This window comes from Leiobunum rupestre, chromosome 6, assembly GCF_980474605.1.
Source record: "Leiobunum rupestre chromosome 6, qqLeiRupe1.1.hap1, whole genome shotgun sequence".
Lineage (NCBI taxonomy): Eukaryota > Metazoa > Arthropoda > Arachnida > Opiliones > Sclerosomatidae > Leiobunum > Leiobunum rupestre.
In genome coordinates, this window is record NC_143389.1 from 51,661,619 (window position 1) to 51,688,018 (window position 26,400).

At 38.9% G+C, this 26,400-nt stretch overlaps 1 protein-coding gene across 1 annotated transcript in view; it reads left to right on the forward strand.

The window, feature by feature from the left end:
- LOC149941450 (tyrosine-protein kinase transmembrane receptor Ror-like) overlaps positions 1 to 26,400 on the forward strand; it is a 144,686-nt gene that overhangs the window by 52,435 nt on the left and 65,851 nt on the right. The window lies entirely within an intron of this gene.

Below are 26,400 nucleotides of genomic sequence, written 5' to 3' on the forward strand. Positions count from 1 at the left end.
ACTCTTTTTAAATGTCTTGAACGATCATTAAATAAACACGAACTTTCTATTATATATTTAAGAGTTATATCTTTTAAATTAAATGACGGGCGTCAATTTGAAAGAGGGAGGAACCAAATTCTTAATTCAATATCACCGTCCGACATAAATCCAGGTAATAGGGAGGTTAAGTTCTTGTCAACGCACCCCGAAGTTCCGTCAGACGCGTAGCCTCTCTTATTTAAATAAAGCCTCTCATAAAATATAGAAAATGGTAAATTGGCGGCGACCACCCTTAATTTCTCTCTTTCACAATGTAATCATCCCGGTTCGATAATCTCCCCCGTTCGGCCCAAACACTTCTAGGAAGTAGATAAAACCCGCCCTAACGTTGTTAAGGGTTAGGGGGCTCTTCAGGGCCATCCGCTCCTATTTCCCTTTTTTTTTGGGATCATAAATTAAAGGCTAGGGTACCTTACGAAGAATATTGCGGAAACTAAAAGGCGAACTCGGGATTTTTAGTCCGATCCGAGAGGGATAAAAGTCAGAAACGCAATAACCGAAGAGGGCGGTTGCCCCTTTTCGGACTCATTACTATACGATCCAACGATGAAAGTAAGCTGGAATTGATAAGCGGACGTTGACGTCGTTCACTTTACCCTCTCCGTCAACTTCGTCCGCGTTGTTAGCTAAGGCGGGGATAGATCGTGGTAAATAGGCGCTAATATTACGTGTTTTTGGGAAGAGGACGAAGTCTCGACCGAGACAAGTAACGAGTCATTAAACCCCCTGCCATGAACCATTCTCTCTCACTTTTCTCTCGGACGTCTTCGCGGTCAGTCTCGCCCATGCCCCCATTCGGTCACTGTATCCGAGGCGTACGGACGGAGTCGATTACCGTCTGAGAGACTCGGGTGTCAGTTGAGGGTGACGATTGTAGTAGCGCCGACAAAGAACAAGAGCACCCTTATCGTCTTCTCCCGCCCCCCCCCCCTTTTTATAGACGGGGGGGGGCGGGGGTCTGGGCCGGTCATTACGCTATCGGTGACTACTTCTGTGTTTACTCTGGCCGCCTTTATCTCTTACTTGTATAAGTCCCCGTACATTACAGTGGGTTGGTCAGTCGCTCGTGCGTTGCCTTTGCTTCCCCGATCCTAATCATTTTCGCCCTGGGGACCCCTATATTCCTACACGCCTCGGATCAAAATAAGTTCTTTCAACTCCAATTTCACGCTCGTTTTTTTTTCTGACCCGTAAAATTTTGCATAATTTTGTAGTTCCATAAAATTAAAATATTCAGTAGTTTTATCGCTATCAAAATATCAAAATCTGAGGCGTTTTTCTTTTTAAGTTACTCGCCTGTCTTATTCTTATATTAATGTTCTCGCTTCATTTTTGCCTAAACTAGTACACCCGCCCCACAGTGTATAATTTATTAATCAATACATCGGTAAGTAGTTGCTAACTTGCTGAGCTCCGAAACTATACACAGGGTGTCCGTTAAAAAATGATCAAGGGCTAATAAATTAAAATGAATTTTTACAATTAGATTGAAATTTTTAGGAGCATTGCACGAGCCGGGCGTTATTCGACAATTTGAATTTAAATGACCTTGAATCATGTATTCAAGGTCATAAAAAATTTATCTCGAGAACTGTTGGGTTTAGAAACTTAGTTCCAATTAGAAAAGTGTGTAAATTGATAAAATAAACTCCAAAACAAATATATAATATTTTTAAATCTTTTCCATGAAATAGCGGTTTTCTATAAAGCTTTTATTAATTCAAATGGTTCTGGATATCAATTTGAATGACCTTGAAGATATGGTTCAAAGTCATTGAAAATTTCACAGCCGAATGACCTTCCATACATTTTCAAATCCGTTGCAAAAACAGATCTTAACCTATTAGACCTGGATAGAGATCGGCGGAACAAATAAATTAACCTGCAAAATTTCGATTAATTATAAACATTTTGGTTAACTGTTTATTTAGGAAAATTTTATATGAATAAACAACGATTTAACATGCAAAAATAATGGGTTTTTTCAGATATTTTTTGGATAATGGTCGGTTATGAATAATAATAAATAATTGGATAATTTCTTATTCAAACGCCGATCTCAAGACCTGGATCATTTTTAATGGACACCCTGTACTAAAGTTATACTGTACAAAATATTCTAGCGGCTAGTAGTACATCTCTTGAGATAAACGAAGATAAAATACGCGAATAAGTAGATTAGTTCATAATGAAAAGGGATAAAAAAAGCTAAACCCTAAACAAATTTGAAGAAATTTAGAAAAATTACAAATAGCTCGTACCAAAAACTAATTACAATTAAATAAAATTGCCAGAAATTCCAACGGTAGACCGGTTTCGTCCTATTTGGGACTCATCAGTACCGTGCGGGAAATCTGACTTGCGACTGCTACACCGAAAAGAGAAACTAAGCCTAAACATTAAAAATTTCAAAACGCGTTGCGTAGCAACGGAAAGACAATAGGGGGAGAGTGGTGGAGAATTGGTGGATCTTAAAACTCATTTTGCGAGCGAAAATAGGCCGCCATATTAGGGTATAAAAGCAGGTAAATATGCCTGCTGTACCTCACAATGTAAAGGTACTGTCACGCGCAAAAAACGTAATTCTGGACTGCATTGTAAAGGATGATAAAATACGCGAATAAGTAGATTGAGATTAACGAGTCTGTTAAGAGCGGGTGCGATAAATCAAACACAAATAATGAAATAAACTTGATATTCATTAGTTAAAAAATCTAGGAGACATAGGCCTGCGTTGCCGGATTTAAATCAATGAATATATGAAAACGATTAATAAGATTTGCTGTAGAATTGTCAATTCGGAGCAGATTAGTATTATTATTATTATTATTAATTATTAATTTAATTTATTGGTGCATTTATAGGTTTTACAAACATGAGAAAATGTATACTACACCGCCCCAATCCACATAAGTTAATAACAAACTTGTGCGTGGTGGGGATATGACTAAATTACTTTAATAGTATTAGTTTTCGAAGAGGCAGTATTATTTAACGGTAGTTAATTTTTTCTCTAAACATTCTCTTTAGTATGCATGTTAATTATAAAAAGTAGTCAATTTTTCTAGACCATAATTCATTAACCATTTTTGATTTTTTTTAAATAACTGAACATTTATACAACTTAAATAACATGTATATTTAAATTTAATTAAAATTAATTTAAATTAAACCTAGGAGCATAAGGAGACCGCAACCCGTCAAAAGTCGTGCATTTCCTTGTAGACAGTTTTCATTGGTTAGACGCTTTAGCGCCTGCTGCCGTCGGAAGGGGAAAATTCGAAGATTGTCTTCCCTCTTTCCGTAAAACGTTCGGCGTAAAGGTTCGTCCAATGAAATTTGTACACAGTACTGCGTTAGCGTGTTTAAAGGCTAGCTGCGTTCTCCTTGTGTTTGTTGCTCTTAGATTAAACCACTTACGAGGAAATTGAAATAAAATGTTTTAATATCACTAAACAATAATAATCACTTAAAATAAACCAATTTAAATCAAATTAACTGAATTTTCAATTTTATTAAATTAATTTCTTGTCGCTAAGGTATTTATTAAAACCGAATTAAAATTACATTTAACGATTCATTAAAACTTTCCAAAAATCGCATTTTCTTACATTAACCCCTAAATGTCAACTAACACTTAATACGTACGTGCGCTGCTGTTGGAACACTTTTAACGGCGCTAATAGGTGAAAAATAGACCAACGAAAATATCAAAGAAATATCGCTCTCTAAATCGAGTGTTCACTCGCCGGTAAAAGAGTAGGTTACGCTCGTAATAGGCGAATTACCAGAAGGGTCACCCTCTTGTTCCTACAAGAGAGACGTGACACTACTGACCAATCGCTTCGAAGCACGGGAGGGGAGGAGGGGCGCAATTAGGGGGAAAGCGCGGTGCTCACTTCGTCAATAATGCAGAAAGAGTCGCGTCGCGCTGATAACTCAATTACGATTGTCACAATGGCTAAAATTAGAATAAAAAGGTGGGATCCGTGTTCGAAAGAGATAGAATTAATTCTAATTGAGGTTGTTAGAGACGAAGAAACGGTTAGAAAAAGCTCTACGTAGCACGCGCCAATCCGATCAGGTTTTAGAGGCGTATATCATGAGAACTATACAGAGAAGTGGCCGCAATACAATGTTAATGTTGCAAAATTCGTGGCGCACGCGATTTTGTTGTACTACGAGGGGATTTTAGCCCCCCCCCCCTCCACCCTACAAATAGACAAGCTCACCCACCTCACGGTATACGCTTTATTACGAAAAAAGAGTGCCCCCTATCTTTCGACTTTATTACGAACAGCATGCAAAACACGACTTAGTATATACACCTGAAAATAAAGGGGGGTTGTAATCGGTGCAGGTGAAAACGGTCTACCCCCCCCCCGTCTATTCCACCTTAAACCTTACGTACATAGTGGACAGTTAAATGAAAGATAGTCAGCTGGTAAAGTCAGCGTCTATATTTAAGCGTTACCGAAGGGGATATAAAACTTAACAACGTAGCCTTAGTTCGAACACGTACGTTTAACGCTAGCTGACAAAACTTGCCTAGACACGCGATGGTATACCGGCTCAAAAGCCATAATATAGACGAACACGATTTGCAGCGTTACCTAGGTATTAACGCCGTATAAATTCGTAGTCACCGTACGGTCAAGCAAAAACGTCGACGAGGAAATTTCTCCCGAAGCCGAATTCCAGGCGCGCGGGCGATTCGAGAACTATCACTTTAAGCCGTCAGCGCGGAGGCTCGGCGAGTTCCTCTATTTCGATGGTTATCGGCAACTTAAGAAAGCAGCGAGACGTTAAGGAAAAGTTCATTAATTACAGTTATTATTGCTTCCGCTAAGGGGAGCAATATCGCTTACGAAATACTTGTCTATATCATAGGTTGCGAAGAGTGGGTGCGCTACGGAAGGGTCGCAAATGATCTCCAAAATCTTATTATATTTTTAAGAAAGATCCTTTCCCCTCGCTCATCTTTTCTTAATTCTTGGTAAAAGAGTTATAAATGATCCATCTTCCGTCGCTATTTTTAAAAGTTGTTAACGGTAAATAACGGAGGCCCAGAGCGTTATCCTCTCATTGTTTTAAAACAGTGAATGAAAAGTGAAGACTTAATGACTCTCTCTCTCTCTCCCTGGGGAGATTAATTGGTTTAGAGCGGTCAAATTATGAGGTGGTCTCTTGCTCCGAACACTTATTAACGACGGGAGCGCGTCGTAAATTTAGGACACGCGTATAGAGGGGTCCTTTTAAATTATAATACGCCCGGTGTAAGTATTTTCTCTCTTTTAGATACGGCTAAATATCGAGCGAGGGCTTTCGCCGCTAATGCGAGTTGTTGTGGGAATTCAGCCACTTTTACTCCCCGTTGGACGGCCAAACTTTGCTGGAACTCGATATTTTGTATCCGCTTCATCTACTTTGACTTATTCGCCGCCGAAGCTATTAGGCCACGGAGAAAATCGCGCCAGAATCTAAGAGAGTGTAAAGTCCCGCTAGGAATGTAGCTGCCCTTAAGATTATTCCGACCAAAGTTCGATGTTTGGTAACTTTGTAGAAGGTTTAAAGTTACTAACATTAGGCTGGTTTATTTCGCTACGAGGCATTTAAATTGTATAATCCCTATCCGGGGTTTGTTTAGTCGGATCCTTTCGGCTTAAGTATCCCAAAGCCATAAATCTGTTTTGAGGTTTGGAATATGATTTTTCTAGGGCTCAGCGTTCGGATAAGAAATTTTCCGTTCAATTCTTTTACATCCATATCCGAAAATTATCCAAATACAAACGTATTTGTTGCAGTATAAATCGTATAATAGTCGCGAATAATATCCATAAATAAACAGCTAATAAATTTTTTATGATTTATTGAATTTCTGGCGGTTAATTTATAAATTTCCCTGAGCTCTAGATTTTTCTCAGTCACTCTGGTATGGAATCCTGCCCAGAAATATTCCTTGGTTTAAAAGAAACTTCTATAATTGTATTAATTCCTGGGCAATTAAAATATATGTATAAGTATATATAATTAGCTAATTAAAAAATCTCTATTTCCGAGGTCAATATCACCGTTTTCAATTTCGAAAACGCCATGTTTATAGTACTAGTTAATTCTACTATAAATTTTTTGTATATTTGCAAGATCAGGGTTCATACAACTATTGGAAAACCGTTTTCACTGATATTTCCAAGATTTGTCCAGGTACAATTAAAACTAAGAGGTTACTTATTTCATGATTGATATTTAAACTAAATTGGTTCCATATTATAATATATAAAATAAGTAATACAATCAAATTTTGAATAACAGGTTTTCCCCGAGTTCTTCGGTTTCACCTTTATATAAAAACTTGTATAGGTTAACGGTATTAGTTATTGGATAGGAAGCTGTTGGTTCGCGTGGCATGAAGGGCTTGCCACCACCCTCCTACGCGTTGTAACCGGGCCACCTGTTTAAGGCATTATAAGTCGCTAGATGACTTGGGCTTAAGGTAGTGCCTTGGTATAGCCTAGCCTTTTTTTTAATTTATTGACGTAAAGTTGTAGTCTTTAAGGCAAACTTTCTAAACCCTCATAAATTTCCCAGATTTCTCTGTCAACAATAATTCCTCGATATTTCCAGGTTTTTCAAGTCCGTATGAACCCCGAAGATAAACATTTTAAGGGTCGACATCTCCCAGTTGGGTTCACCCGTTCTAACAAATTTTTGCCCAAACTTATTTAAATTTTTGGCCAAATATAATCACTAGTTGAGTCTCGTTTAGTCAGATAATTTTTACATAAGAATCCCCGAGTACTAAATCCATTTTGAGTCCTACGCATTTTCCTAGGTAGTTCAAAGTTCGTGTGTAGAAATGCGGGGGACGACAAATCAAATTGAAAGTAACGCGTCGCTTTCGAGTATAAGTTTCCACGACGGAATAAAGTGGCAACTTGGGACCCATTGTCATTCCAGCGGAAAAGCAAAGAAACTTCTCATTCGCCGAAATTTAAATCCGACCGTTTATTTCTTACGACCTGGAAGTTTCCCTGTTGGCAAACAAACTAAGCGAGCGGGATCGGTTCGCTCGAGGAGGAGAGAGCGAGGGAGAAGGGATGTCTCATAAGCAGAGAGAGAGAGAGAGAGAGAGAGGAGGAGGAAAAAATATGCGGCTAATATAAGTCGGTCGAAATGAGATGGTGGCATTTTCGATCATTTTGCTCGAGGGCCCTCTGGTGCCGTATTTCGGAATTAACAACGACGAAAGGCATAAACGAAGCTTCCCCGCGAAATGAAAAGTCTCCAAAAGGCGAAACAGGCCGCCGGGAATCCGTGATTCGATCGCGCCCGCTATATATTCCCGTTACAACGAGTCGCCTTCCTTTTCCTAACACCGCTATCATCGGATAGCCCGGCTAAAAACAAAAGATCGCAAACTTTACCCGCACTCGCGTCGTTTTTACAATTATACGATTAAGACTGGCTTCCATTATACTCGAAACGTACTCCTACCAGTCAGGAGAGTTAGTTGGTCTAATACGAAACCTTCTAGAGGCGCTACGGGTTGCGAAATTTCCGCCAGGTTACCCGGAACAGAATCGCGTCTCGCGTCCCGTTCAAAAAGGGGTGTTTGTTAAAAAAAACCATTTCCGTAACACGACTGCCAATTTGGCCAAAGAGCTACATTAACTCGCGCGCCATCTAGGGACTAAGGACTAAAACGTCGGTGGAAGGGGGCGCGCGTATACTTCACGGAGTGCCTTCAAATCCGGTTTTGTCTCTAAATGACGCAATCGATAGTCCTCGCAACTTTCTCCCTTCTGACTCGCGACGAGAGACGCCAAGTTAGCGCGCTAAGCCTCGGCGGCCGTTAAAATATCAGGCCCTAATGCGCGGCGGGCCAGAAAGGAAAACCCTAAACGAAAGAGGGGGCCCCGAAGAGAGCCGCCGCCGGCACTTTCCTCAAAGTAAATTGGTCGAATAGATTCGGCCCCAAATTACTGGCAAAGTTTTCCGGTTCCCCTCTTGTTTGTAGCGTCTACGCGCTTCGCGTTATATATATATATAGCGAAATTGTCGGGCGGAAAAGCCGAAATCCGTCCCCGTTTACAAATTGAAGTCGCGAATACGTTCCACATTTGAATGGTTAAATAGGTCTCTACGCCACGCGGGGACCCGGTGCAAACCGAAGCTTTTGCCGGAATTTGGGAATCGCTTTAATGCATTAGTTAAGGCCGCCAAAATAGTGTCGGATTTCGGAATCAGAGTCGCGGAATTCCACAGAGAGCCCGCGCAACGAGAGGGAACTAGTGCCTTATATGCAGAAACGGAGGAGCACAAACGAGCACGGCGTGAATGGCAAGCGGAGGCGCGGAATGAGTGAAACGTGAGGCGGCTCGACGGAGGAGTGATTATAACACGCTCCGTGAAATATTACCTACAGGTCCACCTAGGAGGAGAATTACCCATCTAATCACTCGGAAAAGAGAGGAAAAATGGTCTATTTATACACGTACGTTTCGCGTTTGGATATCGTAAATATATGAAGCAACAATATATTATATTATACGTCTATTTTACTATTTTCGATAAATGATATCAGAAGTATATTATATTCTACTTACTTTTTAGACAGTTCCTAGTTAGTCTTCACTTGTAAGTATACCGCGTATCGGTTCAATTTAATAAATAAATATATTTTAGTTTCCCCAAACGTTGCTGGTCTTTTTAATTTCTTCGACGTTGTTCAATTTTATCTTTAGACCAACGGTGTTGCTCGTTTTCTCGCATTTACTTTTTAGAGATCAGAATCAACCGCTGAAGCATACATCGAACCTCGGTTTAATAATTATGCAGCGTATTATTGAGCAGAAAGATTTACTGATTTCTAATAGATTTAGTAAAATTTTTTAATAATCAGCTAGGCTAATACCCAAGGCACCATTTTAGGCCCAAGTTATCTAGCGATTTATAATGCCTGTAAACAGGTGGCCGGGTTACAATGCGTAGGAGGGTGGTGGCAAGTCCTTCATGCCACGCGACCCAACAGCTCCCTCCCTGCACTAACTACTACCGTTAACCTCTACAAGTTTTTATGTAGTACTAGCTTTAATACTTGGCTTCGCCCGGGGTCTTTTTGATTTGTACGTAATAAAAGTACGGCACCATAACAAAACCTTCTTCAGAAAACTTCGTATATTTATTTCGTTCTGACGATTCTTCCTAATAACTTTTGGGAGCACAAACTTTGAGTTTGTTCTTTAATTAGCCGACTGAAAAGCTAACTAAGATTTAAAAACCCAGCAAAACCCACTAACTTTCAATACGCGAAAGTAAACCGAAAAATAATACGGTTTGCGAAAAGCAAAACTCGATTTCGACAAACCTTATTTTGAAAATTAACGGAACATGTTTCAAACTAATAACGCGATTGGGAGATTGGATACTTCTCTCCAAGTTATGGGTTATATACTTCTGATATATGTTTCGTGTAGAAATGAAAAAAGTATTTATGCGTTGCTTTTACATAGAGTATGCTCCATTTATAAAAATGAATAAAGAATCCTATTGAACTCTTTAAAGTCATAAGCGAATATAGGCCTACTTTATGATGATTTATTTTGGGTAAATGTTACTGGCTTACTGGCAAAGACGTAAATACTTTGGGACATTGTAATATATGGGATTTTCGAAAGGTCTTAAAAGCCATCATACTCGAGGGTAATAGGACGGAATATGATAATATCCCGAGTTGAAACATTAGAGGTTGATAGACTTCATTTACAATTCAAAACTAGAGTGACTCTCTCTCCCCGTAGAGGGGGCTTTGATGGCGTTCCCGCGAGATGGCGACTTACTCGGCTAATAACTCTATTAAACGAATGGTCCGGACAATTACCTTTTCGAGCAATTTTGGCCAAGTACGCCCATTATTCGCCATATTGAAAAAGAAGAAAAAATGTCGGGGAAAAAAGATTTTTCTTGGAATAAATCATTTCGTACATACCATTATCTGGCAGGTTTTTTTTTAAGTGAGCGAGATAATTCGGTAGAAAATGTTGACTTTGACTTATGAGTTTGGATGGCAGTTCGAGATACAGACCCCGAGAGGGAACGCCGAAGATTTTCCTAATGACGGGGATATACAGCATTAGCAAATAAGATTTTATCTCCAATATAGTTCTTATCCGCCAAATGGAAATTTGAAGATATTTAGTCTCGAGGATGGCGAATAAGATGAAGTGCGATTTAATCTCAGATGGAGAGTTTCGTAAATTCATTGGAGATTTATAGGCTTAAGACTGAACAACGCGATACACGATATTTGGAAATTTATTTCTCCAAATATCAAAGTTTAACAGTTCCGGGTATTTGAAAGATTCTTAAAAGTTGTTATTCAGAAGTGTGCCTAAATTAAGTTTATTTTGTAAAAATTATAATCATAAACGTCTATCTTTTCTACCCCATTGCCACTTGAATCTGAAACTTAATTAAAATTAATTATAACATTGTCAATTTATTAGGGAACTGCAACTTATTTCAAACCACGTGAACTTTCAAAAGATAATATTAAATGTTTTGTGAAATTTGGGAAAATAATTTGGGGGAGGAAATTTATTTTCAAATGCTTATTTCAAACTCACATTGTCAGTCAAATCTAGGAGTAACAAACACAAGGAGAACGCAGCTAGCCTTTAAACACGCTAACGTAGTGTTGTGTACAAATTTCATTGGACGACCCTTTAAGCTGAACGTTTTACGGGCGGGGGGGAAGACAATTTACGATTTTTCCCCTTCCGACGGCAGCAGGCGCTAAAGCGTCTAACTAATGAAAACTGTACGCAAGAAAAAGCACGAATTTTGACGAGTTGCGTTCTCCTTGCGTGGGGTTCTGTGTTTGTTGCTCCTAGGTCAAATCTACACTTCGGTATATTAAATAGGAATTTTACCCAAGTTTACGCAGTAGTGTGCGAGGGGTCGGACATTTACCAAAATCCCGTACACTTTGTCTAGAATCGCAAAATCTTTTAAATCTTTCTATGGTAAATTAACATTGAAGTCCCAAAATCACTTCAAAAAGTAATGTTAAAATCGCCAAAATTTCTACGAAATCCCGAAATGCCGTACAAAATAATGGCAAGTGTCCGACCCCTCGGTAATGTGTTTAGCAGTATCTTCTAAGCTCCGAGGGAAAGGGGAACACTTAAGAATTTAGAATTTTCATTCTAAAAAATCAACAGCGCTCCTATATAGTGGCAAATCATGAATTTAGCTTATCTAATAACAAAAACATCCTAGTTTATACTTCCTTTAACATTTTTCACGTTTTTATATCGAAGTAAATCAATAATAAATCTGGGCAATTCCAAAAGGCACAACCTTTTAGGCAAATCAAATCCTTCATAGTTGATAAATCGAAATCCTAGAGAGTACGCTATACGAACAAGAAATACAACAAAAATAGCCAAATAGTGGCTCAAGTCACGCGGACGAATCACTCGATAGACGGATTAATCAAAACGTTAGACAAACGAACGAGCAAAAAGCATTACGATGCACGAGCAAGGGGGGGGGGGAGGGGGGTAAAGAAACGCAAAAAAGGCACCCATCAGCGACATTGCATGTGGGGGGGAGAGGCCCCCTTGAGAAATACGCTGATAACAAAATATACAAAAAAATATGTAGATGTAAACGGAGAAGTACCCCATCTTTTATACGGAATATCTATAATGGATTCTGTGTTTACCAAATTGCGTGTACAATCGCGGCGGTCTGGGTAAAGTCAGCTGGGTCTTATAGCTTCGCGTTTACTCTCGCGCACACGGCCAACTATAAATACTACTCATTTTTTCCTTACGCGAGAACTGGGGTAAAAATCAAAAATTCTAGTTCTGAAAAATAGTTCTTCCCTTTTTGGAGGGGGACTATAAGAAATGTAGAAATGAATGAGTAAAGAGCGTCGCTGCAGTCGCAACTTCGATTCGAAGCGACGATTAAAGCGCGCGCTACATTAGATTCCGCATTCGCGTGTGAAGCGTGGTCCGCCTTCGATAGCGCTTCGATTCGGGGTTGAAATTCGAGATAGACTCTATATACGGTATGTTACGGAGGCCGAAGATGTAGGCTGCCTTTTCCGAAGCGGGAGAGAAAATTAATGATGTCTCGGGTTCCGTGTCTCCCTCTCGCCGCAGCTCGCCACTTGTCAGTGCAGAGGAGCCTACAAGCGCGCTCATTAGCTAGAAACCGCAACTCAACCTTGGTCACACTGACAGCCCCTATCGGCCAGCAGAGAGCGTATACTCAATGAGAACCCCAAAAAATGCGGGATTAAGGTCGCGTTCGTATCAGATTTACAAATCTTAATCCTAATTGGGGATCATATTTGGATTTAAATATCATGTAAACACGGATGCTAAGAACATCTTAATAATTAGTCATTTAACGCACATTTTATGATAATAAATTACAATAATATTTTAACCTTAATTTTTAATTAATAGATTAGTATTAAACTAAATTTAAGTTAAAACTAAATCATTTAACGCACATTTTATGATAATAAATTACAATAATATTTTAACCTTAATTTTTAATTAATAGATTAGTATTAAACTAAATTTAAGTTAAAACTAAATCATTTAACGTACATTTTATGATAATAAATTACAATAATATTTTAACCTTAATTTTTAATTAATAGATTAGTATTAAACTAAATTTAAGTTAAAACTAAATCATTTAACGCACATTTTATGATAATAAATTACAATAATATTTTAACCTTAATTTTTAATTAATAGATTAGTATTAAACTAAATTTAAGTTAAAACTAAATCATTTAACGTACATTTTATGATAATAAATTACAATAATATTTTAACCTTAATTTTTAATTAATAGATTAGTATTAAACTAAATTTAAGTTAAAACTAAATCATTTAACGTACATTTTATGATAATAAATTACAATAATATTTTAACCTTAATTTTTAATTAATAGATTAGTATTAAACTAAATTTAAGTTAAAACTAAATCATTTAACGCACATTTTATGATAATAAATTACAATATTATTTTCACTTTAATTTTTTATTAATAGATTAGGATTAAACTAATTTAAGTTTAATACTAAATTATTTAACGTACATTTTATAAAAATAAATTACAATAAACTAAATTTTAGAGACTTTTTTTAAATTAATGTTCACTTCGCCACGAAAGCAGTGGTGGTCCAGGGCAAAAGAATTGACTAAAAACATTTAAAAAATGTAGGGAGGCTCACGTTTTACCCCCTGACTACGCCACTGGGTGAAAACAGCTGTTGAATTGCCGCGTAAAACGATTAATATATTCAACCACTTCATTAGTAATTTATAAATCAAATGTTATTATTTGGTCGCGTGCATCCCGACCAAATCTCGCTCATATAGCGGTAACTCGCGTTACCAAATGCGAAGGTAAACGGAAAATGATATATTCCATTCTATTCATTTTTCCTCCGTCCCCATCTTCCCTTTCAGCCTGATGATTCGGATTTTTATTGAGATTTCCATAAAGAAGCGGTGTGCTCGGTAATTTCGGGTCCTTCAAAATTGTTTCCCAAGATCATTACTTATTTCGCTTCTCGCGGTACGCTGTCGGAGGGGCTGGGGGTGCAGATTTTTCGGGTACCTCATTTTTTGTTCAGTCAAGTAGAGGGGGGGGGGGGGGATAGGAAAAGAAAAGATTTGGTCCTCGATTTGTCACGTTATTAGGATTAAGCAGCGCGTACCGTGCACATTTATGTGGGGAGTCTCTCTAGTCGAAACCGCTGTAAGTTTATTCATGGGGAAATTATTCCATACGCTTCGGGAATATTTGAGATAGTTTTACGAACGAGTGCCAGCCAGAGAGATAAAGAACTTCTAGTTCCTAGTTCACGTATATTAAAGGCATTAATTCTAACCGGAGATATTATTTATCGGCTCGAATCTTTCCGCTCAAGAGATCTGTCATTAAAAAAGAGAGACGAGCGCCATCTTTCCGCGTGTTTCTCAACTAAATGGAACTGCCTTGTAAAAATGGAGCCCGATGAATATCTCAACGGTTACAATATTTTTTTCTTTTGAAAAAACCAAGATTTTCTCCAAAAGAAATGGTTTTTTGGTTTAAACCTGTTATTTTAAATTAATTTAAACTAATTATCACATTCTGTGCGTATATTAAACTTAAATGGGAACGGCCAAGCTTTTCCAAATATCGCCTTATTTTCATATCAAAAGATCAACAAGACGTTCAATATATTTACACGTACCTTATTTGTCTTGAAAAAATAGTTTTTGACCTAAAAAGTTGAAACGCAAAATAACGCCAAGTATTTGGGTTTGAATTTTCGCCGCCATCTTAAGGTGTATCGCCAGCGCCAGCAGCACCTTAGTGAGCGATTTGCGAACTATCCTAACTTTTAAAATCGCGCAATTTAAGCTTAGGTCTCGTATAACTGGAACGCGCCACGCGTGCAAAAAAAATCTTTTCGTCTTCAGCAGCGCGCGCTTTTACGTTATTTTTCTGTCTCATCGATTTCTCACCAGGTGTCGCGGCGGACGCGAGCTTTCCAATTTCCCGAAATTTATTTATTTTATTAAAAATTAACCACTCTATATTTTTTGATGCGGTTTTCGCCACGATTTTAGTTTTAAACGGGCTATAGGGCTATCTAACTGGTTAAAGCTTGACCGTTCCCCTTTAACAATTTATCTTTTTGAAAATATTAAGCTTTTATTTAATCCTATGATTTTTATCAATAAAATCAAAACTCAAGGTTAAAAAAAAACACTTGGTTCAAATCATGGTGTAAGCCAGTGTGGTTTAAGTCAGCCAGCTGGTACGTGCTAGGTTAACATTTAACTACGGGTTTCGATAGATCAATTAAGATTATTTAGTAACGTACCAAGGCATTATATTAACCGAGTATTTTAATCGATAATTTCTAACCTCGAAACATGATCAAAAGGAAAAGCATCTGGATATGTGAAGTGGGAACAGAACCCGGCGTTTTTTGGAAACGTCCATTTCTCGTGACAAGCCGGCGTTTCGCGTTTAACCTCGGCCAAGATAGTCTTCGATCTTTGCAAAGACCGTACAAGGGGGGAGAGGAGAGTCCGATAACTATTTACCAGCGCGGAGTACTGGCAAAGAAGTCTCTCTCTCCGCGCTCTTGGGCGAAATGGGAGAAGTCTTCTATTCCATTCGGCGCGTCTCTCTCAATTGGAGCATTATACCTCTTAACCTATTTGGACGGCTAAAGCTCTTCCGAGAAGAAGATGGGAGAAAAAATTATGATCCATGTCCATCGCTCCGGCTGCGGAGAGAGAAGAAAAGTACCTTCGGAAATCCCCCCGCACTCTGGCGGTGGATAGAGAGTTTTAGACATAATGGTAGGCCAGGAATGGCCGAAGACGGGAGCTCGCTGAGGGCATAAAAATAAACGGCGGCAGATTCCCAGATCCTCTAGCTCGTCTTCTGGCGGTAGACCTTATTCGCCAATAAATCAATAGGATGGCAGGCCTGTCTTAACACGACCAGCCTTCTTGTCCCACGTAGAAGACGTAAATAGAGAACCGTTTCGGCCTACCATATTTCCCACCGCCTTAATAGAATAGTCTGTCTAGGATGAATTCTCAATCGTCCACGAAAGACATTCCAGATAACCCCAATTTATTCCGTATTCAGAAAATTCCGATAGTGTATCGAAATAATACAAAATTTAGTTTCTAGTGGGTTCCACATTTTCTCGAATAGCGACGTCAACAAGTTAGTTCGGTCTAAAGCCAGGTTACTTACCCCTAAGATCGCTTCGTTTTAGATAACTAGTTTTGAAAACCAGCGGGAGAAATCGCTTCGTGTTGGTTCGGGAAGCGACTCGTCCAAGTCGGTTCGCTTAGAATCACTTTCAAAATGACAAGGCTGGGGAAATAAAATTGCTCGTATTTTCAAAAATAATGGGGATAAAATTCTAAATAATGTCAAATAATATTACTGTATATGTATAGTAAACATGATTAACTAATTGTTTTGGGATACATTTTAGCATTTAAAAAATTCTGGTCGAAATTTGACTTGGGCCTAAGGTGGTACCTTGGGTATTAGCCTAGCCAAGGCCTAGCTGATTATTATTATTATTATTATGACGTTAAGCCTTGGCTATAAGCGAACCGGGGAGAAGCGATTTCGCACGTGTGAACCGAGAATTGTCGTCTGCGGTCAAAACTGGCGTTCAAACCAACCTAAACCGGGTTTCAAGCTCTAGTGTGTCCGTGGCTTAATAGATACGAGTACCTCTAAAATTTCGTAAATTTCGGGGATACCGTACGGTTATTTTTAACTCGAAAAGTCAGAGGATAGTCACATCCACTTCAAAGACAGCTGCGGATTACCGCAAAAGGAAAACTGGCCCAGCCAAAACGGAAGTAGCAGACAACCATTAAACGTTTACCTAATGCTCCTTCAGACTTCGGAAACAGTTGGATTGAAAGGAGAGTCGTAAACTATACCGAGGAACAAAACAGAACATCAAAATGGTTCTACGCGAGTCTGAATATAGAGAGAGGGAGAACGGCAAAACCCATCAGGCAAAGACACGATTTTAGTGTAAGCGGGAGGAAGATGGTCCGCACGAGATCGAGATGGGGACTCAGAAACCCTCTTAAGGTAATGACTGGCGTGTCGGCTTTGGGCGCGTGGCATTCGCCGGAAGAGCGGGATTTTGCTCGTCTTGTTTCTCGGAAGGAAGCGGCTTCCGATCTCTACTTGTTCCGCCGTTCTTAAGGAAGAGGAGGAGGGGATTTCCAAGATGGTGAAGACGCGAGGGGAAACGTAGTTTGGAAAGACGGGAGCGTCTAATCCCGGCCGCTCTCGAGGGGGTGATGAGGCGCCATCCGTGACGAGAAAACAAGAGACGAAATTTTTACTTCCATAATCGCTGGTCCACCTTTCTTGTCGGGAACGTTCTAAGAAAGCGCGTCTCCGGAACCGACGGCGGCTCGCTGCCAACTGCCGGTGACGCGCGACGTCTCGAGACGGATTCTCCGTTTCCGCACGCGCCACCCTGAAACGCGTATTTTAACGACTGAAGACGACTCCTACATTTTAAACGGACTCGCTGCGCGTTGAAGGTACGCCGCTTGACGACGAAGGCGCGTCTACGCTACGCCCATGACGAACGCGCGGAGGCTTTCTTCCCACTGACAACAGACGGACGTAAACACCACCATCCCGGCAGATTTGTTGCAGCGTGCCATGGCCGCTTCGTTCGGGGAGTTTGTTGGACTTTACCATATCGCGGACTTCGCTCGTGAATACGCTGGTAGAAGGGACGAGCCATCTGGCCAATAAACGCGTCTTAGAAGAGAAATCTTGAGAACCGATTTGAGTCGGGCGCGTGTTAAGAGCGTCAAATTAAAATGGATCCGGAGCCCGGGCAGGTACACGGCGAGTCTTAATTATTGACACTCGCCAAAAGATGGCACTTCCCGGCCAACCCTTCACGAGCTATTCTCCCATCTACAAATTTTCTAGGAGCGGGTTGGAGGGGTATTGCGCCTTTTAGTGAAGTAACGTAATTATAAGCGAGCCGAGCGGGCACGTTTTGCTTTGGCAAGTCATAAACGCGGCCGCGTCTCTCTCTGCCTAATTAGGCCTTCGCCAAGTTCGTCTTTTAATGCGCTTTAATGAGCGCAAATTACGCGCGCGAGAGAAAAAACGTGAATTCTACGGCTAATTAAGATGATTTGCGGGCTGATTTTCGTTTGATGTTAAACGGCCAAATATGTATATTTAGATCGGAAATTATTTTTAAATAGCTTTTTGGAATTTTCTTTAAAGAGTAAGTGGCAAAAAGATTTTCGGTATTGAAACTAAACTACTTTATGTTTTTCTCGTTCATTTGATCATGGGCTTTCCGAAAACGTAACTCACTTGATGAAATACCGTCGTTAAGTTTATTTCATATTAAAATTAAATTTACGTGCAGGAGATTTTTCGGTTTCAGCCACGCAATCATGCAGTAGCATCTAAATTTTGTACGCAAGCCCAAACTCTATATGTTGTCAGGAATCCATAACTCTACTTGGAATGCTTATCGCGGCAGATTTTCGTCTCTATGTGGCTGACGGTTTTTTTGACGTCACTATGTTAACTTAACAAACCACTACGTGAGAGGGGAGCGCGCGCAGAGGGATTTTTCCTCTCGTAGGCGGGGCCAAAGCCGTCAGAGTGATCTTACCATACGCGATACGCCAGGATAAGCATTCCAAGTACAGGTATGGATTCCTGCCGAAAATAATCCGAATTAAAAGTAATTTTTTTGCATATTAAATCGTAAAGCTCAGCGTCCATATATATATATATATATATATATATATATATATATATATTATATCCATATCCGAAAATTATCCGAATAAATACTTATATGTTGCATATTAAATCGTGTAATAGTAGCGAACAATATCCATAAATAAACAGTTCATCGAATTTTTTTATGATTGATTGAAATTTTGGCGGTTAATTTATCCGTTTCCCCGAGCTCTACTAAATCGTTTTATAACCGAGAATAATACCCATAAATAAACAGTTAACCGAAATTTTTATGAAAGTCGAAATTTTGGCGGTTAATTTATAATAATAATAAAAATAATAATAATCAGCTAGGCTAATACCCAAGGCACCACCTTAGGCTCTAATTCTCCTGACAGTATAAATAAATTCATTATTGAAATCGTCTTGATTTTCGCGAAAGAAAAACATTTTAATTTAGAAGTTTAAAATTCAATTCCAGATCTGAGTTTAGAAACGCGATTCCGATGTAACCCAGGAAAACAATGACCGTTCAATTTCCAATATAATCGACATGAGAAAATCTCAACGTCGCGTCGGAGACAATAACGAAAGGAAAAGCTTAAAGGGGGAAAGCAAAGGGGGGTAGACCAAAGCGTGTCTGGAAAGCCAAAATCAATGCGTAAAAAACCGATGGTTAAAAAAAAGTACGGAAAACAAATGGCCAATATCGAGGCGACGACCATTAATCAAAAGCAAGTTGGCCGTACGCGCTTTTGGCCTCGCTTTCGGGTCGGCATCAATAAGGCAATTAAGCCTAACACGGCTGCCATTAGTCTTTTACGAGCGAGAAAAGCCGAGAGAAAGGTTACCGGCAATCGTTTATCTAACAACCGCGGCTGCAGCTAGAAAGGCCTTTCTTCATTCAAAGCCGACAACGAACAATCGAAACGTAATCTTTCTCACTTAAATGAAACTTCGGACGGACACATACGGGCCTTTCACCTAATATCAACAAGACGTCGCGACTAACTAAGCTCCCCGGTAACCTAGCCGGATGCAATTACTCAAAATTATACGTTATTGGGAAATTTAGGCTATGAAAGTAGCTGACGGGCTTATCCGAGGAATAGCCCATACTTTGCGGATACACCGAAACACGGTTGAGGGATTCCGTCACTGGCGCGTCACTAAATTCGGACGTTTAAAATTAATCAGACGTTCTAGAAGTTTAGGTGTCGTGTCGCGATAAAGGTGGTCCGGACATAAACAACCACGCGAAAATTACCTTCGATCATATAAGCGTATTATACAGGGTGTTTCAAAAGGTTATGCAAAAATTTTAAGGAGTTTTAGGGGGCGAGTTGAGAAGTATGTCTGTTTTTAGCCCATTTTCCAACGATGACTTAAAAGAGCGCCAGAGAGTCTCAGCTTCAAAGTGTGGCCTACTAGACCCTGGAAGTAGGCTGCAACGAGCGCAAAAACAAGCAGCAGGGACTTTAAATACTGTTTAATTTAACTTTTTTAAGCTGGTTACCTCGATTTGTTTACGTAATGTTCGCGTTTCCCTGCTGCTTGGTTTTGCGCTTGTTGCAGCCTACTTCCAGAGGCTAGTAGGCCACACTTTGAAGCTCTCTGGCGCTGTTTTAACTCATCGTAGCAAAATGGGGAAAAACAGGCATACTTCTCAACTCACCCCCTGCAACTGCTTCAAATTTTTGCATAACCTTTTGAAACACCCTGTATACCATTTCTTGGTTAGAAATTATTCAAACGTTTAACCTGGCAGTTCCATATCTTAAAAATAAAAGTTTGTTTCGCTAACTTCGAGGTGAAGACTTATGTATAAAAAAATCGAGGGCTATAATTAAAGTTTCCCCCTAAGATGATGGATAATGGTTTCATCGGCAGAAAAACGTTTATATTTGAATACGCGGTGGAAGGTACTTGCGTCATAAGTGATCAAAGAAAGAGCCGCCAAGCTGGCCACTAAAATTTTCGATCATATAAATTTAAAGACAATCACTCATTTTGACGCGTTTAGAGGTAAAATAATATTGTGGAAGGTAAGCATTTGTATACAACAAAATTTAAATAATTGTACTTTGACAATTCAGTCGTGCCGATCGTTTGTTTGATTGTCTTTAGTTTAATCAGTAGTATGTAATTACTTTTATGAGATAGTATCAGAAGTAAATGAACCGAAGTTATTGAAATAGCGCTCAGAATCGGAGAGCATTTTCCTTATGAAAATGATGAGAAAATCGAGTCAAATAAAAGCTAACCCCGTCTTTTGACGCGATAAATTGCACTTGGGAATTGTGAGTATAGCTATTTTATGTATAAAAAATGGTTTCATAAAAACAAAGGTTTTTTATTCGGCCTAGAAGCGCGCAAAATTTCAAATTCGAGGTCAAAATGTAACTTCATAAGGAAAACGCCTCCAGCATGGGGAGTATAACAATCTGATAACTTCGGTTCGTTTACTTCTGATAGTATCCATCTATACAGCGAAAGTTACTTGACTGAAACTTGTACCTGCGTAGATTCCCCACTACCTTTCCAAATATACATGGTAACGTTTCAGTATTATATTATAAAAATACGGTTTATAACTTATGAAAAATATTTTTACTCTGACTACGCTGAAGATGGCGCTAAACAACATTAGGGAGATATACCGCTGCTAATTTATAACGGCGCGCGAGGCACGCTTAGTTCCAATTAACACGTAACCAATGAGCAGAGTCGGAGTAACAAAATCTTCCTCCTTTGCAGTTTTAAGGTTTGTAAGTAATTAAATATACCTACTCAGTTCATTTTCCCATTTTAAATTGGTAGGAGTTACTCTAGATCCTGTTACAACAAGTAGTAGTATGGTTTCGACTTTTGGAATATAACAACTTTAAGTAGTTTTAAATACATAAATTAGTAGTAGCGGTTATATTTCAGCCGGCATACCGTGTTCCACTCATCCCCGCAGCGTCGACTAAAATCCATTTTCCCTTCATCCGACGCGAGTGGAAAGAAAAAGGCCGCGAAACAAGAGACGTAATCCAGTGAAAACGATTTACAAGTTGCCCATCAAATATTTACTCTCCCAACACAAAAGGAATCGGAGCTAAACAAAGGAAAACCCCATTCTTCAGACTATCTTTCTCCACTCTGTCTCTTTCCTCCGACGCGAAGAGAAGAGAGACAGAGTTGGGATAAAAAGAAATAAGAAGTAAGAATTGAATAAAACCCCTTTTACTAGTCGTCGCTGATCAGACATAGAGGGGGCTCAGATCCCCATCTGCTTACGGCTTAGGAGGCAGAATCTTCCAGAAGCTGCAGCGGAGGGGGGGGGGGGAGGGGATTACCAAGAAAGAAGGGGAAATTGGGAAGCGCGGAAGCATTTCCCCTTTCCAAACTAAAGGCCAAAAGAGAGATGAACTGCTGGAGCAGAATCGTGCAAAATGAAGTGGATGCCGCCGCCCTATAGTTGGCGTTTTCGAAAGGTACGGGCGGAAGATGGCTCTCCGTGCAACCGCGTGGCCACGGAAACTGCACCCCTTAGCACCGCCTTCGGCCACGCTCTCGACTATCTCTCGGATTCGAGTATAGGAGGAGGAATGCGCGAGCGTGAGATGGAAACAGATGTTACGCGTCCAAAACTTATTCGCGTACTCCAAAATACATATACTTCGGGAGGCTCGTATACCGCGTAGTATTCGCGGGAAGGAGGAGACGCGGGTACTATACGGGTACTAGAAAGCGTACTCGTAAAAAGCCCAAGGTTAACGCTTGGCCGAGTCTGTGTTTGTTTTAAAACCTAAAAAAAAACTTTCGTAGTTTAAAAGCACGTCAGATTTACAACAAAAGGGTTTTTTGGAGCCATTTGTTTAAGGGGTCAACCAGAACGGAGAGCGCCTTTTTATCGTTACCCAAAACCCCCTCATTAATCTTTGGCGCTGTAGAAGGGTCCAATTGACCTTTTTGAGAAACTTACACGTATAAATATAACCCATAGAGCGGTATATTTAAAACCGTTACTTTAAATTAACTTTACACTAAAATAATACAAGAGTGATATATTTAACTATCCCCATTTAAAGGAAAGTAAAAATATAGGCCAAAATTGATTATCCCCATTTAAAGGAAAGTAAAAATATAGGCCAAAATTGATTATCCCCATTTAAAGGAAAGTAAAAATATAGGCCAAAATTGATTATCCCCATTTAAAGGAAAGTAAAAATATAGGCCAAAATTTATTATCCCCATTTAAAGGAAAGTAAAAATATAGGCCAAAATTGATTATCCCCATTTAAAGGAAAGTAAAAGTATAGGCCAAAATTGATTATCCCCATTTAAAGGAAAGTAAAAATATAGGCCAAAATTGATCATCCCCATTTAAAAGAAAGTAAAAATATAGGCAAAAATTGATTATCCCCATTTAAAGGAAAGTAAAAATATAGGCCAAAATTGATTATCCCCATTTAAAGGAAAGTAAAAATATAGGCCAAAATTGATTATCCCCATTTAAAGGAAAGTAAAAGTATAGGCCAAAATTGATTATCCCCATTTAAAGGAAAGTAAAAATATAGGCCAAAATTGATTATCCCCATTTAAAGGAAAGTAAAAGTATAGGCCAAAATAGATTATCCCCATTTAAAGGAAAGTAAAAATATAGGCCAAAATTGATCATCCCCATTTAAAAGAAAGTAAAAATATAGGCCAAAATTGATTATCCCCATTTAAAAGAAAGTAAAAATATAGGCCAAAATTGATTATCCCCATTTAAAGGAAAGTAAAAATATAGGCCAAAATTGATTATCCCCATTTAAAGGAAAGTAAAAATATAGGCCAAAATTAATTGTCCTCATTTAAAGGAAAGTAAAAATATAGGCCAAAATAAATTATCCCCATTTAAAGAAAAGATAAATATAGGTTAAAAGTATATTAAGCGCCCGTAAAAGTGTTTCACCCGTTTCGCATCGAAGCCTTATGGGGAAGCCACCCTATTCCCCTAGAAACGTCCGATTGAAAGTAAAAATATGAGATCGAAATAGTTCCAAATTTAACCGTAATGAACGAGAATGGTGGGGTGGCGGAGAAGTCTGAAAAACTCAACCTGAATTTCAAATATTTTTTTCCAATAAACCTGCTTCTTTTATTTCAAATTTATTTTAGAACCTGAGTCTCCGAAAACTTCTTTAATTTTCAAATTATTTGCATTAACAGCACTTGATAGTATATTGTAGTTCATTTTAACTCCTAAGCTTTGGTTGTTCAAACAGGTTTGTTTACTAAAATAATGGCCGTCGGTTTATCAGACGTAGAGCTAATTGTGCGACGGCATAATCGGCATTTGAGATTCGATGACGTCAAATATGACGTCAAATATTACGAAGGGTACGGATGACGCAATATCTGTGAAACAAACCGTTAGTGAAGAAATAGAGCTAGTGGCATACTTATGAGGAATTATGTTACATATGGTAATAGTAAGTGTAGGGAGCTGTTGGCTCGCGTGGCATGAAGGGCTTGCCACCACCCTTCTGAACCCGATCACCTGAATTAAGGCAATAAAGGTCACTAGATGACTTGCAGGGCCCCCACTCATATCTTCAAATTTTATATAGGAAAAATAGGATTATATTTCTAAAGATATAGGACTTTATAGGACTATTTCTTTCCGATTATAGCATTTTATAGGACTAAATATGCTATTTCATTTACTAACTTTATGCATTTAAAGAGAAAATCTATATTTAGTGAAATAAATCTTTGATTTTCACTTGAAAAATAGAAACTATTTAACCATTTTATCACAAAAATATACTAGTAGCTAACCGTGTTAACTATAACAAAAGTAGAGACTAGAGTGACTTTGTATAGGAATTTGTCCTATAGCTAAATCTAGCAATTTAACAGAGGCGGGATTTCAAATGGGCGAAATATCAAAATTATAGGATTTTATAGGACTTTTTAGGGATTTTGCTAAAAATATAGGATGTTATAGGACATTTTTGAAAATATAGGATTTTATAGGAATTATAGGACCTCTGGGGCCCTGGACTTGGGTCTAGGGTGGTGCTTTGCAGTGGCGTAGCTAGCATGGGTGACACCCGGGGCGAATATCATGACGTGCTACTTAATAGTCTCTAGTTGGTGTAAGTTTTTATTTTTTCAAGGTGGGTGTCACCCCCAAATCACGACCAAACGGGTGACACCCGCGGCGGACCACCCCCACCGCCCCCTAGCTACGCCACTGGTGCTTTGGGTATTAGCCTAGCTGATTATTATTATTATCTAAAAGGTCACTTGATCCACCCTAGAGAAATACAAAATTCACGGAATGGATGAAGAATTCTTTTTGCACGTTTCCACTTTCCCCAATCTAAACGTTATTTTTACTCTCGTGTTCACGTTAGCGGCAAAACTTACAAGAAAAGTGAAGAGTTTTCGTCGTAAAGCGAACTCAAGCGGCAGTAAGCGTAACCTCTATTTGCTGCCTACCTCCCTCCCCCTCCCGTTCCGTCTATCCGGAGAAATTAGAAAAGGAGACGGGCGGAGCGTGCGAAGGAAGCTCAAGAGCAAAGCAAAAACGAAGCCGGCTTTTTGGAATCCCAGCGTCTGGCGGCGGAATTATAGAGACGGTATACCTATCGCCCCCTCGCCTCTCCTCTTTTCGATGAGGGGGAAGGCGCTTTTTGGAATTCTCATAAATCATATTCTCTACAAGGGTTTCGAAGAATTTCCTGCGCGTAGCCGGGGAGGGGGGAGATGCCGCGGGAGCGTGAGTATTCCAGTCCGAAGGAAAAGAAGGAAGCTCAAAGAAAGGGTACAGTTGGTTGGTTTTGGTACATTGCCCAAATTGTAACTTTGTAACGTTAGTTTTAGGTATACGTGTTTTAATGTATTTGATATAAGAGACCAAATTTTAAAACAGCGATGGTTGTGTAACGTAAGACGGGAGATACTTGTACGCGTTTTATTATAAAAGGTTTTTTCTTTGATCTTCGATATAAAAAAATCAAATCATACATTGGAGTCACGAAATGCATTAACTGAAAACTCTCAAGATAAACGTAAAAGCGTTTGCTTTTAAACTATATAGGTTGTATTTCTTGAGTGGTTATATAGTTTCATTCGACCAACGGGTATAAGAAATATTCTGGAACCCATTGCATTTAATTTATAAAAGGGCACGTTAAATTTAGTTCATAAAATCAAAAACTAAATTGAAATAAAAATATAAAATATACTTCTTGCGAGGCAATTTTTAATAGATGAGATTTTTCGACAAAAAAAAAGAAACACCAAGGCTTAAAATTCACCACCTGTATTACCGGAAGTAAATGAAGTTACATTTTGACCTCGAATTTAAAATTTTGCGCGCTCCTAGGCCAAACAAAAAAAGGTTTTTGTTTATATTTATATGAAACCATTTTTTAAACATAGAAATAGCTATACCCACAATTCCCAAGCGCAATTTATCGCGTCAAAAGACTGGGATGGAAATTAGCTTTTATTTGACTCGCTTTTCTCATCATTTTCATAAGGAAAACGTCCTCCGATTCTTAGCGCTACTTCGATAACTACGGTTCATTTACTTCTGGTATTACTTCGATTGACGATAGAAAATATAAAATTTACAACGATAAAGAATTTTTATTTTTTTTATAAACCTTACTTTCCAGGTGTAATAGTTAAAGTTAATAAGTTAATATATTTATCGTAATTTCACTGTAATAGTTTTAGAAATTAATTATCCGCACTATTTTTTCTTCAGAAACGTATTTTGTAAAAGCAACGAAAACTGGCGAAGATACTTGTTTCAAGCGAATATCACTAAAAATATAAGATTTGATACTTCTCTCCTAGCCATACAGGTTGTTTCAAAAGGTTATATTTTAAGGTGTTGTAGGGGGTGAGTTGAGAAGTATGCTTGTTTTTTTCCCATTTTTCTACGATGGGTTAAAAGAACGCCAGAGAGCTTCAAAGTGTGGCCTACTAGTCCCTGGAAGTAGGCAGCAACAAGCGCAAAACCAAGCAGCAGGGAAATGCGAACATTA